This window comes from Drosophila persimilis, unplaced genomic scaffold (genome assembly GCF_003286085.1).
Source record: "Drosophila persimilis strain 14011-0111.01,24,50 unplaced genomic scaffold, DperRS2 tig00000697-arrow-arrow-pilon, whole genome shotgun sequence".
NCBI classification, from domain to species: Eukaryota; Metazoa; Arthropoda; class Insecta; order Diptera; family Drosophilidae; genus Drosophila; species Drosophila persimilis.
In genome coordinates this window covers 935,953-953,279 of record NW_020825338.1, presented here as the reverse complement: position 1 = coordinate 953,279, position 17,327 = coordinate 935,953, and the positions used below count along the sequence as shown (strand labels likewise).

The 17,327-nt window shown below is 45.8% G+C and overlaps 1 non-coding gene and 1 pseudogene across 1 annotated transcript; both read left to right on the top strand.

Moving 5' to 3' along the window:
• The first annotated feature begins 5,825 nt into the window (after positions 1-5,825).
• On the top strand, positions 5,826-5,944 carry LOC6603685. Its single transcript, XR_048215.1, has one exon. It is a non-coding gene; the product is annotated as a 5S ribosomal RNA (ribosomal RNA).
• Positions 5,945-8,069: 2,125 nt separating this feature from the next.
• LOC6603682 lies at positions 8,070-8,188 on the top strand (annotated as a pseudogene).
• The last annotated feature ends 9,139 nt before the right edge of the window (positions 8,189-17,327 follow it).

The following is a 17,327-nucleotide window of genomic DNA, read 5'->3' as shown; positions in this document are numbered from 1 at the left end:
GGAATAAACCCCAATAAATGTATCAAATCTATTTATGTAGCCTGTATAATGAATGTATGTATGTGAGTATATATAAAAAAAATATAACAAAAATAAGATATAAAAAAAATTATAAAAAAAATATAGAAGAAAAATATAAAAATGTTTCTATAAAACAAATATATAAAGAAATTTAATTCTTTGAAATTATAACATCAAAGGAAAAGAATGATCTCCCGACTCCCAATAGCTCCCTGCAGAAGCTGCACACCAATTGTCCGCTTTTTTGGTAACGTCTAATAGCAAATTTGTGAAACTGACCAACACATATGAATCGTGGAGAGGAGGCATTTCATGACAAAAATAACTCTCCTTGTTTCCTACTCGACTCAATTTCTCGATCACAAACAAATAGAAGAACTGCCATGTTTCCGTTCCAGTCCATCTGCCGTGGTCAGAGATTCATCCCTAAGGTTGAATCAACTTGATTTCCAATCGTCAGAATGGCTTTTCAACAAAAACATCAAAACAAATAAAAGATAAAGTTAAGTGAAAACTATCGCTAGGTAAATGTGGTCAGAAGGCAACTGCTCGCAGCCGATCCATTCTGAATTCCTATGCATTCTATCCCAGTCGTCCCTTCACTTGTTGAAAATATAGAAATCCCGCTCGAACCCACATCTCACTGGACAGGTTATCGCCTCTGAGGCTAATTTGCCTGCATTCCAAGTTTTTGTCATGGTTCCATGCTCGCAGAAAACTTTGTAGTGAAACAGATATTTGCCATCAAAGCTATACGCTAACCAGCGTAAACTTTACGGACAGCTACCATACGCTATTCACTCAGACAATACAAGGTTGTAAATAAGACAGATGGGAAAGAAGACAATTGTGGTCAATGTAATGTGTGAGTCCTCCTGGTATTAATTAATCGGAGTCAATCCGATGTACAACCCAAGGTGGCCCCACGTTGGGCGCCAAAAATAAAGATCTTCTTAATTATTACTGTAATGGGTAACGAGTACTTGTGCGAGATGGTATTACTCGGCTATGACCGGCACGTATTGTTTCCGGCTGCTGGCTCGTCCGCAAGGGGGTGGAGTTGTTTTATTGTCATAGTCCGAGGCCCTTTACTTTCTTTATTTTAAATTTAACGTGCAAGAAAAAAACAAGGCATACACTTCACCGGACAAAGTTCACTACAAATGACCACATAACACGGACGATTACCTAAAAGACAGACGGACGATCCTCAGCTGTTTCGAGGACCCCTTGCCCACCCTACCTTGGTCATGCCATTCCATACATCTATCTGTCGACCATGACCCCTTGGTGTGCCGACACGCGCTACAGGGGCTTGGAAGGGGAGATCATAAGAGGGGGTTAGTTAAACATTATAATGATATTTATTGGAACTAAATTATACATAACGAGGGGGAACGTTGTGAGTTGCTGCGGACACCGCAACTCTACAGTTATACCCGATACTAAGTCAGTATGGCTCTCCTCCGGCAGATGGCGCTAATATTTAACGACACGACAAAGAGTGCGTGCGAGAGAGACAGAAAATCAGTCTGAGCGTGACGTCGGGCGCTGCGTAGCCACTGCAAATTGATTTGTTCCTTTTGGCTATAAAAATGATCTGATCTGATCCAGATTCAGCAATCTAATAGATATGGTCATTATCTATGATTCTGCGTTTTTAGTTTTCTCAAATCTGCAATATTGTGGATGCAACAGATTTTCGTCCTTTGTGGGGGCGGATGGGGGTGGGGCGAAATTCTGAGATATACGTTTTATAGTGACATCTTAAAGGAGTGTGTGTACCAAATTTGGTTACTCTAGCCTTAATAGTCTCTGAGATTTGTGGTTGCCTCAGATTTTCGTCCTTTGCGGGGGCGGAAGGGGGTGTGGCGAAATTTGGACAGGAAACGATCAAGGTCCGATATCACAGGAGTGTGGATACCAAATTTGGTTGCTCTGGCTTTTATAGGTTCTGAGATCCTTGAACTCATATTTTGCAATTGTCAAAACCGACCATGAAACCTGTGTGTTAGAGTGAGACAGAGCGAGAAAGAGTGATATTGTTTTCGTGATTCTGGCTGTAATAATTATACGATCTGGTTCAGATTTTCTCGTATCGTCGAAATTGTGGATGCCACAGATTTTCGCCCTTTGTGGGGGCGGAAGTGGGCGGGGCAAAGTTTTAAAATATTTTTGGAGCAGTGACATATCACAGAAGTCTGGATCCAAAACATCGTTGCTCTAGCTCTTATAGTCTTTGAGCATTAGGCGCTGAAGGGGACGGACAGACGGACAGACGGACGGACAGACAGACAGGGCTCAATCGACTCGGCTATTGATGCTGATCAAGAATATATATACTTTATAGGGTCGGAAACGATTCCTTCTGGACGTTACACACATCCACTTTTACCACAAATCTAATATACCCCAATACTCATTTTGAGTATCGGGTATAAAAATACGGGGTATATGTTCCCTCCCATAGGCTACCTGGGCCTGGTTCCCTTGAACTAGGATCAGGTAAACTTATAAACTAGTATTTGAATAAATGTGCCATGGTAAAGATTAAAATTTAAAGATAGAATATAAATGTTGATTCTTACGGGCTACGAAACGGTAAGGCAATTTGGTCGGAACACCCATAGACAATTTCTTCCATGCCCAAATGATTGTGATCAAACACCCAGTAAATAAACTCACTTTTACTGCGGATCCACCGTCGAAAGCGCTATCTGATGGTTGCTATTTTGGGTTCGGGTGTATTATTATTGCATTTCGGTTATAAACATATTGGTTTTTGTTATTTTTTTTGTTTTGATCTGTGCATGGAAGGTTATCTATTTATGGATTTGTTTTAGTTTCATATTCACTCTTCCTCGTGCCCTTCTTTTCCTACTCTATGCTCCCTCACTGCTGTTCTTAATTTCTGCATTTCTTTTTTATGTATATATATGTAAACTTAAATAGCTGTTCTGCTGCTCGGTACTATTCTGCTTACTCTTATGTTAACTTATGCTACTTCTCTCGGCTTATCGCCAGCCCCCTTCGGCTCCGTTGCTGGCGAGCGTTTTTATAGCTCGCTCGCTCTCCTATTGGGCTCTGCCTTTGCTGCTTACGTGTTCTCTCTCTCCCCCGCTTTCACTCTCTGCCTATGCGCGCATCACCTTTGGCTCCGCTCGCCCTCTTTATTTGTTTGGGGCATTACCCTTGCAGCTCTGAGTATTGAATTCCAACAACACACTAACACTTTCCTTCACTTTGTAAACTGCGGATCTTAATTGGGCCTTGTTAACTTAATTTGGCATAGGGCACGTTTGGGTAGGATTTGAGCGATTTTCCTCTTTTTTCTCCGTTCGTATTTCGCCGGTTGCTGAACTTTTCGCTATCGCGGATTATCGACCGTCCCGCTTTGTGGCCGCCGCCTCACCGACGTCGATCCGGCTGCCCGCGAAGGTCGAGCCTCTCAGAATTTTTTTCTGCGTCTCTGCTCCCTCTCTCTGTGCTGCGACGGATCAGCTGCTTGGAGCGCCGCTGCTTTGCCAGCCCAAATTGCTAGGCGCCAAATCCGTCAATCTTGGCCCCAGTGGCCGACCTAGCTTCAGTTTTCCTAGTCCCGCGACTTTTGCTTTGCTGCTGCTGGATACCTCTCGCGCTTTGACAATATTCTTTTCTTGACTTTGGAACTTTTTCGTTAATGATTTTTGCTGAGCCTGTTCGGGGCGATGTTGGTCGCGCGACATCCAAATTCCAAAAGGAAGATGTACACGCTCCCATCCACTATGAGACCGGTCGGATCCGCTGGATGACGTTCGAAGTCATCGCTTTCTCCTCTTTCTCTTCAACTGCCATCAGCGCTAACTCACCCCCAGAGGGAGCCAACCTTTCAGAACACCGTTTTAGAGCCCCTGACTCCAAAACCCCCTGTAGCAGCGAGACTATGGCTGCCCATACAACGCCGTTGGCGGTCCATTTAGTTTACGCCCTTAGCTCAGCTACAAGCCTCTTACAATATTCCGCCTAGTCTAATCTCAGACTCCCAGCATGCCTATCGGAAAGGAACATCCACCGAAACGGCCATACACACGATCACATCGATCATAGAAGCGTCCCTCAACTGTAAGGAGTACACCCTGTTAGCCTTCTTCGACATAGAAGGCGCTTTTAACAACATCCTTCCGACCGCCATCACGGGCGCAGTGACGGATCTGGGGGTTGACTCCCGGACGGTGAGCCTGATCGATCAGATTCTGCAATGCAGGACGGTTGAGGCATCACTGGGGACGTCAACATGCACCAGATTCGTCTGCAGAGGCACACCACAGGGCGGAGTCCTCTCGCCCCTCCTATGGAACGTGGCAGTGAACACACTGCTGAGGGAGATAGAGGGGGGTGGCTGCGTTTTGTGGTGGAAGCGCTAGTCTTCAGCAACAACGCCAAGTATCTTGGCCTAATCCTCGATAGAAAGCTCGACTGGAAATTGAGCATAGAGAATAGAGTAAAGAAAGCCACAGAGGCCCTCTATACTTGCAGGAAAGCCATCGGAATAAAATGGGGAATGACACCCTATATAGTTCGGTGGCTTTACACCGCCATCATACGACCGATCATGCTCTATGGAGTGGTGGTATGGTGGCCAGCCTTTGACAAAAGGACATGCCTCAATAAACTCAGCAGAGTTCAACGCATGGCAGAGCTATGCATAACCGGCGGGCTACGCACTACTCCATGGGAAGCCCTGGATACTGTGCTGGACCTTCTCCCTGTAGACCTCATGGGAAAGAAGGTGGCAACACTTTCCGCACTCAGAATGAGAGAAGCCAGACTGTGGAAAGCGTCCGCGGTTGGGTACTCGGGAATCCTGACGAGACTCCCGAAATTACCAGAGGGGACAGATTACTGTATTCCTAGTGATCACCTCTCGACGCCTTTCCAGGTATCAATCCCACCTAGGGAGGACTGTGAGATGGGCGAACCAGGTTAAGTTAGACGGCCGCGTGGGAGGCGGAGTCTACTGCAGCGAGCTGAACATCAGTCACTGCTTCAGGCTCCCGGACCACTGGAGTGTGTTTCAAGCGGAGGTTGTAGCCATGAAGGAGGCCATTTCCATCGTCTCCAAACTACTTCTAGGCACGCACTTAGTGTGCGTTTTCTCGGACAGCCAAGCAGCTATTTAAGCTTTAGGCTCAATATCGTCGAACTCAGCGACCGTAAATGACTGCCGCAGGTCTCTGCACGAGATCGCAGAGCAGTTAGACCTCCTCCTTATCATCGAGGGGAACGACGCCGCCGACGAGCTAGAAAGGCAGGGTACTACGAAACCTCTCCTATCGGAGAGGAAGCACGTAGCGATGCATCTGGCTACGTGCAGGCTCCTCACGCAAGAATTGTTCGAGCAAAATGCCAATAGGAGATGGCAGCAAACTGTTTCCTGTAAAATCTCAAGATTGATATGGCCATATCGATCGAAGAAGCGCTCAGCCGAGCTGTATAGACTCAGCAGAGCACAGTGCTCTGCAGTTACTCGACAGAAGCCTCCGGATGGGACTGCCCTTAATTTGCAGCAGCCTGTTCTCCACGGTTTTTAGGCATTGGGAAGGGGCACATGCCCATGCGTCATCACAACGGACCTTCTACAGGGCCAATTATTTCTAAATAATTGCATAAATACAGGCACCACATATCACATCCAGTCCCTGCCAGCAGATCCTAGTCTAGTCGTTTGAACTAAAAACACATCATATTGTTAGTTTTGGTCAGACTGAATGCTCCAGTCGAAGGCAGATCGCAAAGGAAAACCAACGTTCAGCTCCCAGGCTTTCGCCAACGACCATACTACGCTGAATACATCGGTTCTCGTCCGATCACCGAAATTAAGCAGCGTCGGGCGCGGTTAGTACTTAGATGGGGGACCGCTTGGGAACACCGCGTGTTGTTGGCTTCGTCACTAACTTTTTTGCCTTTTGACGTATTTTCGTTTCATTTTTCATTTTTATACCCGATACTCAAAATGAGTATTGGGGTATATTAGATTTGTGGTAAAAGTGGATGTGTGTAACGTCCAGAAGGAATCGTTTCCGACCCCATAAAGTATATATATTCTTGATCAGCATCAATAGCCGAGTCGATTGAGCCATGTCTGTCTGTCCGTCTGTCCGTCTGTCCGTCCGTCCGTCTGTCCGTCTGTCCGTCCCCTTCAGCGCCTAATGCTCAAAGACTATAAGAGCTAGAGCAACGATGTTTTGGATCCAGACTTCTGTGATATGTCACTGCTACAAAAATATTTCAAAACTTTGCCCCGCCCACTTCCGCCCCCACAAAGGGCGAAAATCTGTGGCATCCACAATTTTAAAGATACGAGAAAACCAAAAACGCAGAATCGTAGAGAATGACCATATCTTTTAGACTGCAGAATCTGAATTGGATCGTATTATTATTATAGCCAGCATCACGAAAACAATTTAATTTTTTCTCGCCCTGTCTCTCTCTAACACACAGGTAGCATAGGCGGCTTTGCTTAGAGTAAAACATTAGCGCCTAGATCTCAGAGACTATAAAAGCTAGAGCAACCAAATTTGGTATCCACACTCCTAATATATCAGACCGAGACGAGTTTGTTTCAAAATTTCGCCACACCCCCTTCCGCCCCCGCAAAGGATGCAAATCTGGGGATATTCACAAATCTCAAAGACTATTAACGCTAGAGTAACCAAATTTAGAATCCGCACTTCTCTTAGATCTCACTATAAAACGTGTATCTCAAAATTTCGCCCCACCCCCTTCCGCCCACACAAAGGACGAAAATCTGTTGCATCCACAATATTGCAGATTCGAGAAAACTAAAAACGGGGAATCATAGATAACGACCATATCTATCAGATTGCTGAATCTGGATCAGATCAGATAATTTTTGTAGCCAAAAGGAACAAATCAATTTGCAGTGGCTACGCAGCGCGTGACATCACGCTCAGACTGATTTTCTGTCTCTCTCGCACGCACTCTTTGTCGTGTCGTTTAATATTAGCGGCGTCTGCCGGAGGAGAGCCATACTGACTTAGTATCGGGTATAACTGTAGAGTTGCGGTGTCCGCAGCAACTCACAACGTTCCCCCTCGTTAATTATAAAAATGGGGTCGTTGCCCCGATAAAAATAAATAGATTAGAGTTAAGGATAAAGCTGAAAAGTGACTCACCCCTTACATTTGTGTTCGAGCTCCCCCATTAAGTGTAGTGAGCGTTAGCATCGCAACCTATCAGTAGGTCTATGTCCGACCTCTCGCTGTCGCTGGCTAGTTTGCGGACAAGGTCCTTTGGAGGATCGTTTTCCTCATGGGCCATGTAGGACGAAATCAGCCTAAGATGTGTCCCTTTCAGCTCTAGGCTTGCCGCCGTGTTGTCGCTATCGCTATAACTATGGAGAAGAAAGATATTAAAGTGCTTTCTGGTGAGAATGCAGGTGCGGGTTTTACCTTCATGTTGAGCTACAATTTCTTGTACTCCTTCGACCCTAGTCCACAAACCTTGTCTCTCACTACCCAAGGTTCCTGGATTAGGGCTACGTCTGCTCCGCTCTCTTCGAGGCGGAGTATAAGAGCAGCGGATGCTGCTTTAGAGTGGTGAAGATTGATCTGAAGGAGCCTCAAGGACATCCTTAGTGTCCTCCACCACTGTAATATCGGCATCTGGATCGTCCTCGACTTCCTCGTGGCAACACATCGCCTCGAAGTCGCATCTCAGCGTGCCATCGGTGGAGTAGCCCTCTGGGTCTGTCTCCGTATGATCGTCGGATGCTTCGTTTTTATTTTCCTTGAATTATATTTTGGCTAAGGGACATGGATACTATTAAAATTTATATTACTACTGTTCGAAGGGGAACGGCATTTGGTTTTCACTTTCTAAATAATTGCATAAATACAAGCACCCCATATCACATCCAATCCCTGCCAGCAGATCCTAGTCTAGTCGTTTGAACTAAAAACACATCATATTGTTAGTTTTGGTCAGACTGAATGCTCCAGTCGAAGGCAGAACGCAAAGGAAAACCAACGTTCAGCTCCCAGGCTTTCGCCAACGACCATACTACGCTGAATACATCGGTTCTCGTCCGATCACCGAAATTAAGCAGCGTCGGGAGCGGTTAGTACTTAGATGAGGGACCGCTTGGGAACACCGCGTGTTGTTGGCTTCGTCACCAACTTTTTTCCTTTTGCCTTTTGCCGTATTTTCGTTTCGTTTTTCATTTTTATACCCGATACTCAAAATAAGTATTGGGGTATATTAGATTTGTGGTAAAAGTGGATGTGTGTAACGTCCAGTAGGAATCGTTTCCGACCCCAAAAAGTACGTGAGAGCGTCAGAGCTTAGAAAGACGGAAGGGAAGGCTGTCATTCTATGTACGTTGAGTAAGGTGAGTTGGAAAGAAGATCCTTCCACTGCTAAACTGTAATCCATGTGACAGCTCAATGAACTGGAGAGAGAGCACTACCTCACCATTCAATGTACCCTGGAGTGAGTGCAGGTGAGTGCGAAAAGGAAGCTTCCCTCCAGGAAGCGAATGTGCGTGTGGGTCTGCGAAAAAGTGAAAGAGAGAGTGCATTTTGCAGTGCAGTTTTGTATCTTATTTTATTTCACGTTCCCGCTGTGGTTCCTCGTATCTTGTTAGGGGGCGGTGCCACACTACCACATATTTGTTAGCCATCAGGATATGCAAAAATTGTCAGTGTAATTGATTTTATGGCCCCCATTTTGAGGCATCGTCAAGTTGGCAGCCATCGGTGGAGTGGACGGAAGGGAAGCAGTGGCAATGGCAGTGGCCATGGCAGTGGATTAAGAAGTTGGCCAAACGATAGCAGACGACACATTTGATAATTTCAATGATTTCACCGACTGTCCCCCAAGTCGTTACCTTTGTTTTTTCTTTCTGTTTGTTGTTTTGTTTTTGTACCTGTTTGAATTTCTTTTTCGACGCGGGTACCGTTAGCTTGACCCGGCAATGTCAGCAGCGGCAGCACCGTCAACGGCGACACAGCCACAAAAAGCGATCGCACATCAACACTTGCACTGCTTACAAAGTGTGTAGATATTCGTATTCGTTTATAATTTTAGGCACCGCACGGCCTCCTCAGCATACAAATGAGTGTCCAAAAATGTTCTTAACAACTGACTCTGCGGGACTCGAAAAATGATTTGCCGCCACATTCACATTTTGCCAAAAAAAGCTGTTCGATTACTGCCTTTATCGTTATCGCTATTCAGACCTTTTATCTCACCGATTTATTTGTTTTTCTTCTCTCATTCGTTCTATAACAGTGTGGTATTTTGATTGATAACTAGCTAACAATTTAAAGCCATAAACACATTATTTTAGTTGATTTGATCGGTGATAAATGTGTGTCTCTGTGTGGGTTGTGTGTGTGTTTTCCTGTACGTGTAGCTTAAATCCATTTTACCCTTCCATTCCCGCCCTCACCAATTCCGATCGATCGGAGGATCAGACCAGACTAAATCCCTGCGTTTGCTGTATGGCATGCAGCAGTTCGAATTTGAGGCGCTCCTTGGTCTTGTAGCGTGGCAGATCCAGCAGATGGAAGCATGTATGGGCCACTGGCAGGAAACGTTCATCGGTAGTTGGTTGTATAGTGAACTGGAATTTCGTGGATTGTCCATATATTGCTGCTCATAATAGAACATGAGTTTTACTCACCCCGAGGTCCTTTATACCCTGAATAGGTATACGACCGCTGCCTGTTAAATACAGCAGGAAGTTTCTCTTTTCCGCTTCGGATAGATCATGGATCACCTCCCAGAACCATTTGATCTAAAAAGAATAAGAAAAAGTATTTACATATATAATTTATATATCCTTTGGGGATTTCTGATTCCACTCACTGTCTCATGCCTGAAGAGTAGTCTTCTTTGTACTCGCAATAGTCTTCGAGTGCCTGCCAGTCATAGTCCTCATTTCGCACCACCACGGCCATCAGCTCCTCCAGCTGGAATACGTTGATGACGCGACCGGAGCAGACCTTCATGAAACCCTTGTGGAAGGCTTTGTAGTGCACCTCACCACCTTGTTGATCACAAAGTCCACATACAGTTCCACAAGGTTAGGTTAGGTCCGATGAGCTCGTGAGGTGGCTCAAAGGGGGCCTAGCTGAGGCCACCGGACGGGTCGCAGGTGGCGGATAGCGAACGACCTACCTATATACAGGTCATATAGGGAGAGTACCGAAAATATGCAGCCCCCGACAGCCAGCGGGTGTTCGCGAAGTAGCAACACTGACGATGCGCTTGTGGTGCCGCCACGTATAAGTAGCTCACACACTCCTCTATCTCTACACACTTCCTACCCTCATCCCAACCCCCACATTCAGCTCACACCGGGCCGGACTAAGAGTGTTATTCGACCCATGCCGAGAGTCAGCCTGGCTGGGGGACCGGTATATAAAACTAGCCCAGTCGTTAACGGAGAGCTCAGGGACTTGGCAGCCCCCTGTTCTAAGTATGCCTTATCCGGGCAACGTGGATCTCTGCCCGGACGGACCGTACCCCTTCTCTGCAGCTCGTGGGAAAAGAATGGAAGATATAAAAATAAAAAAAAATGAGTCTGGCACTCCCCAAATGCCAACACGGAGCAATCCCAAGCAGGGGAAGGCAGCGGCCCAACCCGCAAACTAGCAGTGAAAACCTGCGCGGCGGTCGACGCTAGGGAGAGCCCAAAGGGGTCCCATCCCGGTTTCGGGGTAGGTGGTGAATTGGCTCCCAATACCGATACCTTGGCAGAGTGGCTATGCAATCCTGCGGCTGCTCTGCCTGGTGGTAAAGTGGCGGGTGATGAGTCACCATCTACTAGTGTCCAAGCCAAACCTTTTACATATGCCGATAGAAGGAGTGCTGGCAATATACTCCGTCGGCAGAGCGGTCCAGCCGAACGGACAAATGGATAAAGAAGGTTGAGTGGGCCTCGACGGTGCTGCCGAACTTTGGCAAGGAAGCAAAATGCCAGCGCTCGCAAGAGACTCCTGGGCCAACACCGAAGCGCTCCAGAGTACTGCCTAACACATCGTTCGCGCAGATTGCCAGGGAAAGGACGCTGATTGGCGTCCTGGACAGAGGCAGCGCGGACCCCCGAATCCCCAAACATCAGTTCCCAAACCCATCCCCAAAGGCGAGCTCAATTTCGGGTTCAGCTCGGTGACCGTAAAGGTCTACAAGTCGGATGCAGCGGCCGGGGCGCGTCCTGTCGACAAGCCAGTCGAGCAGGACGCTGCCTCGGAAATCGAAGCATCCGACGATCATACGGAGACAGACCCAGAGGGCTACTCCACCGATGGCACGCTGAGATGCGACTTCGAGGCGATGTGTTGCCACGAGGAAGTCGAGGACGATCCAGATGCCGATATTACAGTGGTGGAGGACACTAAGGATGTCCTTGAGGCTCCTTCAGATCAATCTTCACCACTCTAAAGCAGCATCCGCTGCTCTTATACTCCGCCTCGAAGAGAGCGGAGCAGACGTAGCCCTAATCCAGGAACCTTGGGTAGTGAGAGACAAGGTTTGTGGACTAGGGTCGAAGGAGTACAAGAAATTGTAGCTCAACATGAAGGTAAAACCCGCACCTGCATTCTCACCAGAAAGCACTTTAATATCTTTCTTCTCCATAGTTATAGCGATAGCGACAACACGGCGGCAAGCCTAGAGCTGAAAGGGACACATCTTAGGCTGATTTCGTCCTACATGGCCCATGAGGAAAACGATCCTCCAAAGGACCTTGTCCGCAAACTAGCCAGCGACAGCGAGAGGTCGGACATAGACCTACTGATAGGTTGCGATGCTAACGCTCACTACACTTAATGGGGGAGCTCGAACACAAATGTAAGGGGTGAGTCACTTTTCAGCTTTATCCTTAACTCTAATCTATTTATTTTTATCGGGGCAACGACCCCATTTTTATAATTAACGAGGGGGAACGTTGTGAGTTGCTGCGGACACCGCAACTCTACAGTTATACCCGATACTAAGTCAGTATGGCTCTCCTCCGGCAGACGCCGCTAATATTAAACGACACGACAAAGAGTGCGTGCGAGACAGACAGAAAATCAGTCTGAGCGTGACGTCGGGCGCTGCGTAGCCAGTGCAAATTGATTTGTTTCCTTTCGCTATAAAAATGATCTGATCTGATCCAGATTCAGCAATCTGATAGATATGGTCGTTATCTATGATTCCCCGTTTTTAGTTTTCTCGAATCTGCAATATTGTGGATGCAACAGATTTTCGTCCTTTGTGTGGGCGGAAGGGGGTGGGGCGAAATTTTGAGATACACGTTTTATAGTGAGATCTAACAGAAGTGCGGATACCAAATTTGGTTACTCTAGCTTTAATAGTCTCTGAGATTTGTGAATATCCCCAGATTTGCATTCTTTGCGGGGCGGAAGGGGGTGTGGCGAAATTTTGAAACAAACTCGTCTCGGTCCGATATATTAGGAGTGTGGATACCAAATTTGGTTGCTCTAGCTTTTATAGTCTCTGAGATCTAGGCGCTAATGTTTTACTCTAAGCAAAGCCGCCTATGCTACCTGTGTGTTAGAGAGAGACAGGGCGAGAAAAAATGAAATTGTTTTCTTGATGCTGACTATAATAATAATACGATCCAATTCAGATTCCGCAGTCTAAAAGATATGGTCATTCTTTACGATTCTGCGTTTTTGGTTTTCTCGTATCTTTAAAATTGTGGATGCCACAGATTTTCGCCCTTTGTGGGGGCGGAAGTGGGCGGGGCAAAGTTTTGAAATATTTTTGTAGCAGTGACATATAACAGAAGTCTGGATCCAAAACATCGTTGCTCTAGCTCTTATAGTCTTTGAGCATTAGGCGCTGAAGGGGACGGACAGACGGACGGACGGACAGACGGACGGACGGACAGACGGACATGGCTCAATCGACTCGGCTATTGATGCTGATCAAGAATATATATACTTTATGGGGTCTGAAACGATTCCTTCTGGACGTTACACACATCCACTTTTACCACAAATCTAATATACCCCAATACTCATTTTGAGTATCGGGTATAAAAATTGACAGGAGGTTATTGACCTCACCTTAGTGTCTCACAAACTGTTAGACATAGTCAAGAGTTGGCAAGTCCTTGATGACCAGTCTTTCTCTGACTACAGATACATCGAGACCATACCCTCGAGTGTCGAAACCTAATGACTATATTAATCCCAGGAAAGCCAACTGGAGGACTTGGTCCCCTCCAAAGCACCAACATGCCCGGACACAAAAGACGACCTAGATCGTCTAGTGAACAGGTTCACAGAAGCATGCAACAAAGCCTTCGCGGCAGCATGCCCCTCTAGCAAACCTAGGGGGAAAAAGAAACCCCCCTGGTGGTCAAAACAAATAGACATCCTACGTAAAAGCTGCAGGACCCTCTTCAACAGGGCCAACAGCGCGTACGAGGAGAGCCACTGGGCAGACTACAAAATCAGTCTGTCACTATATACACTATGTCACTATGTCACACTCTGTCACTATGTACATCTCCCAGGAGAGGGACCGCTAACCTGTAACGAGTCACGAAGAGAATCTTCGCACAATGAAGCTGGTGGTCGGCTAACTGAGAAGGAGTACGCGCTCGCTTCCACGGCTGGTCTCTGGTCGGAAATGGGGATGGGTTCTTTGGGGTAACCCTCCAGTTAGGTTGCTTCGTTCCTGCTGGTATTATTTTATTAAAATTCGCGTACTCTTTTTGGGAATGGGAGAGGGACAGACAAGGAAAGGATCGTTAGGGGTTCGGTAAGTATATTTGGGCAAATATAGTATAGAGAAGGAATAGGGATCTACCACCGCGTCGGACATCTCTGTTTTGCTGGCACGGAGTCGTGCCACGCCCACCCTACCATGATCCTGAAAAGGCCAATAATAATATCAGGATCCCTGGAGTGTCCGGTATTGGTCATCCTATTTCGCTCCCGAGCGGCATGGTTCCCCCAAATACGGTAACGTCTAGCACATATTCATCTTAACAATCATTTTATTAGAAACTATATTCAGATACCCTCATGTTACAAAAAAAACACTAACAGCGAACTCCAAGACAAGGCTAAATGGACAAAAGTAGGAACGAAAAGCGTCACAAGAGATATAGCTATTAATTCTAGGGAATATTTAGATTAATAAATACGATCAGTATAAATAGTTATAAGTGCATATACGATATTTTATATTGCGATATAAATTAATGATGTTTCCTTAAATAGAAAGATAATAATTCAGCGCCATATAGGTACACATGTCCCAGCACATCGGCTTCAGGGAGTAGTTGGACATACTATTCGTTTTACCAATCGTACTGTAAAGGCAGAAGGCCAATCAGCTGTGACTAGTTTAAAAGTGTGAGGTCAACGACCGACAAACAGCTCTAGCAAAAAAAACGAAGCTTTTGCCACGCTCGCGGAATTTTGGGAGGCAAAGAAATGTAGTGTTGTTGGTATAGTATAAAGCTCACTCAGTTGTTGTTTGTGTTCCCGCGGCGAAAGATCTTTCGTAGCTGGGCGTGTCGCTGTGTGTGGGTGCATTAAGCTTTTACCTGCAAACCAAAAACAAAATCGTACAGCACGTGCTGCATGGCATAAGTTCGCTGATGTGACCCGGCCGAGCGGACGCTTTTAAGCTCAAACTTTTAAACTTGTACAAAATGCATTTTCAAACTTTTCAGGTGTTGGTGGTTTTTATACCCGATACTCAAAATGAGTATTGGGGTATATTAGATTTGTGGTAAAAGTGGATGTGTGTAACGTCCAGAAGGAATCGTTTCCGACCCCATAAAGTATATATATTCTTGATCAGCATCAATAGCCGAGTCGATTGAGCCATGTCTGTCTGTCCGTCTGTCCGTCTGTCCGTCTGTCCGTCCGTCCGTCTGTCCGTCTGTCCGTCCCCTTCAGCGCCTAATGCTCAAAGACTATAAGAGCTAGAGCAACGATGTTTTGGATCCAGACTTCTGTGATATGTCACTGCTCCAAAAATATTTCAAAACTTTGCCCCGCCCATTTCCGCCCCCACAAAGGGCGAAAATCTGTGGCATCCACAATTTCGACGATACGAGAAAACTAAAAACGCAGAATCGTAGAAGATGACTATATCTTCTAGAGTGCAAAATCTGAACCAGATCGTGTAATTATTACAGCCAGAATCACGAAAACAATTTCACTCTTTCTCGCTCTGTCTCACTCTAACACACAGGTTTCATTGTCGGTTTTGCCAATTGCAAAATATGAGTTCAAGGATCTCAGAACCTATAAAAGCCAGAGCAACCAAATTTGGTATCCACACTCCTGTGATATCGGACCTTGACCGTTTCCTGTCCAAATTTCGCCACACCCCCTTCCGCCCCCGCAAAGGACGAAAATCTGAGGCAACCACAAATCTCAGAGACTATTAAGGCTAGAGTAACCAAATTTGGTGCACACACTCCTTTAAGATGTCACTATAAAACGTATATCTCAGAACTTCGCCCCACCCCCATCCGCCCCCACAAAGGACGAAAATCTGTTGCATCCACAATATTGAAGATTTGAGAAAACTAAAAACCCAGAATCATAGATAATGACCATATCTATTAGATTGCTGAATCTGGATCAGATCAGATCATTTTTATAGCCAAAAGGAACAAATCAATTTGCAGTGGCTACGCAGCGCCCGACGTCACGCTCAGACTGATTTTCTGTCTCTCTCGCACGCACTCTTTGTCGTGTCGTTAAATATTAGCGGCGTCTGCCGGAGGAGAGCCATACTGACTTAGTATCGGGTATAACCGTAGAGTTGCGGTGTCCGCAGCAACTCACAACGTTCCCCCTCGTTTATATTGCGATATAAACTAATGATGTTTCCTTAAATAGAAAGATAATAATTCAGCGCCATATAGGTACACATGTCCCAGCACATCGGCTTCAGGGAGTAGTTGGACATACTATTCGTTTTACCAATCGTACTGTAAAGGCAGAAGGCCAATCAGCTGTGACTAGTTTAAAAGTGTGAGGTCAACGACCGACAAACAGCTCTAGCAAAAAAAACGAAGCTTTTGCCACGCTCGCGGAATTTTGGGAGGCAAAGAAATGTAGTGTTGTTGGTATAGTATAAAGCTCACTCAGTTGTTGTTTGTGTTCCCGCGGCGAAAGATCTTTCGTAGCTGGGCGTGTCGCTGTGTGTGGGTGCATTAAGCTTTTACCTGCAAACCAAAAACAAAATCGTACAGCACGTGCTGCATGGCATAAGTTCGCTGATGTGACCCGGCCGAGCGGACGCTTTTAAGCTCAAACTTTTAAACTTGTACAAAATGCATTTTCAAACTTTTCAGGTGTTGGTGGTTTTTATACCCGATACTCAAAATGAGTATTGGGGTATATTAGATTTGTGGTAAAAGTGGATGTGTGTAACGTCCAGAAGGAATCGTTTCCGACCCCATAAAGTATATATATTCTTGATCAGCATCAATAGCCGAGTCGATTGAGCCATGTCTGTCTGTCCGTCTGTCCGTCTGTCCGTCCGTCCGTCTGTCCGTCTGTCCGTCCCCTTCAGCGCCTAATGCTCAAAGACTATAAGAGCTAGAGCAACGATGTTTTGAATCCAGACTTCTGTGATATGTCACTGCTACAAAAATATTTCAAAACTTTGCCCCGCCCACTTCCGCCCCCACAAAGAGCGAAAATCTGTGGCATCCACAATTTTAAAGATACGAGAAAACAAAAAACGCAGAATCGTAGAGAATGACCATATCTTTTAGACTGCAGAATCTAAATTGGATCGTATTACTATTATAGCCAGCATCAAGAAAACAATTTCATTTTTTCTCGCCCTGTCTCTCTCTAACACACAGGTAGCATAGGCGGCTTTGCTTAGAGTAAAACATTAGCGCCTAGATCTCAGAGACTATAAAAGCTAGAGCAACCAAATTTGGTATCCACACTCCTAATATATCAGACCGAGACGAGTTTGTTTCAAAATTTCGCCACACCCCCTTCCGCCCCCGCAAAGGATGCAAATCTGGGGATATTCACAAATCTCAAAGACTATTAACGCTAGAGTAACCAAATTTGGAATCCGCACTTCTCTTAGATCTCACTATAAAACGTGTATCTCAAAATTTCGCCCCACCCCCTTCCGCCCACACAAAGGACGAAAATCTGTTGCATCCACAATATTGCAGATTCGAGAAAACTAAAAACGGGGAATCATAGATAACGACCATATCTATCAGATTGCTGAATCTGGATCAGATCAGATAATTTTTGTAGCCAAAAGGAACAAATCAATTTGCA